Raw genomic sequence first — 1,900 nt, 5'->3', positions numbered from 1 at the left:
TTGGAATCCAGGCTGCCTAAGTGCAAGTAAGGCACTAGGTTAAGGGCTTCATGTGCATCACCTAAGTCAACCTCAAAATGTCCTATAGAGTTGTCAGCATTCCTCAAAACAGCTGCCAGGAGAAGTATAGTAAATGTAATATAGAAAGTGTGCTATTTGCTGTGCTGTTTGATCAATCAAGGAGACATCTTGGGTCCACACAGACGCCTGTAGTATGATATTTACAGAAGCATCAGCAATGGCCACATTTGGCAGAAATTCAGGTGGCCTTTCAGGAAGTGAATGGATAAAGAAAACATGATACAGTGCTGCTCCCGGTATGTGTGGGGCTGGGTGCTGTTTGGTGCCGCGGGGCGGCCACTCAGCTGCAGCAGAGCAGGTGCCATCCTGTGGAAGAACCATGAAGCACTATGAGGTGGGGGTTCGGGATGCAAAGACAAGAGAGAAGCTGTGGTTCGTGGACAAGGTAGAGCCTCAGGCCACCATTTCTGAAATCAAGACCCTTTTCACCAAGACACATCCACAGTGGTATCCTGCCAGCCAGTCCCTCCGCCTGGACCCCAAGGGGAAGTCCCTGAAAGATGAAGATGTCTTGCAGAAACTTCCTGTGGGCACCACAGCCACGCTCTACTTCTGGGACCTCAGGGCCCAGATCAGCTGGGTGACGGTTTTCCTGATGGAGTATGCCGGCCCCCTTTTCATCTACCTGCTCTTCTACCGGGTACCCTTCATTTATGGCCGCACAAACAACTTTACATCCAGTCGGCATATGGTGGTGCCCCTCACCTGCATGTGCCACTCATTCCACTACATCAAATGCCTGCTGGAGACTCTCTTCGTGCACCGATTCTCTCACGGAACCGCGCCTTTGCAAAACATCTTCAAAAACTGCACCTACAATTGGGGCTTTGCTGCATGGATGGCTTCTTACATCAACCACCCTGTCTACACACCCCCTACCTATGGAGTTCAGCAGGTTAAGCTGGCACTGGCCGTTTTTGTGATCTACCAGCTTGGGAACCTCTCCATCCACATGGTTCTTCGGGACCTTCGGCTGGGTCGAAAACCAGGAAGTTCCCATACCCCTCCAAGAACCCTTTCACCTGGCTGTTTCTGTTGGTGTCCTGTCCCAGCTGCACTTATGAGGTGCGCTCCTGGATTGGCTTTGCCATCTTGACTCAGTGTGTCCCAGTGGCCCTCTTCTCCCTGGTGGGCTTCACCCAGATGACTATCTGGGCCAAGTGCAAGCATCACAGCTACCTGTAGGAGTTCTGCAACTACCTGCCCCTCTGCATGCCCATTATCCCCTTCCTGCTCTGAGCCGCTCCTCAGGGGATCAGCCCAGTAATACTCTCCACCCCATCACTACCCCTGTCCTGATGTGGCTGGCCATGACTCTTCAGCAGCAACAATAAAATCTGCTTACTGCCCCCTCCCCCAAAGAAACCATGGTACATGCAGACCACTGGTTCTCAACCTTCCTAATGCTGTCACCCTTTTAATATAGTTCCTCATGCTGTGCTGAGCCTCCAACACTTCTACATCACAACTGTAATCTTGCTACTGTTATAAACTGTAATGTATATATCTGATATGTAGGGTATCTGATATGTAATTGACCACAAAGGGGGCCGAGACCCACAGGTTGAGAAACACTGAATATTATATAGCAATGGAATATTATATAACACTGCAAAGGAGGGAACTATGAGATCATTAAAGACTCAGGGACACCTTAAATTAACAAATCTCATCTGAAAAGGCTACATGTGGTATAAGTCCAGTTATATGGCATTCCAGAAAAGGCAAAGATGTGAGACAACATGAATACTGGCAATTAGCAGAGGCCTGGGGACAGCAAGGGACAAACAAGTGAAGGGGGGGGAGGGGCATGGGTTTT

General features: G+C 49.6%; 1 pseudogene; it reads left to right on the top strand.

Moving 5' to 3' along the window:
• Gm4948 (predicted gene 4948) lies at positions 305-1,426 on the top strand (annotated as a pseudogene).

Source organism: Mus musculus, chromosome 17, assembly GCF_000001635.26.
Source record: "Mus musculus strain C57BL/6J chromosome 17, GRCm38.p6 C57BL/6J".
NCBI lineage: Eukaryota > Metazoa > Chordata > Mammalia > Rodentia > Muridae > Mus > Mus musculus.
The sequence above is the reverse complement of the archived record's forward strand: the minus strand, read 5'-3'. Positions and strand labels throughout refer to the sequence as shown.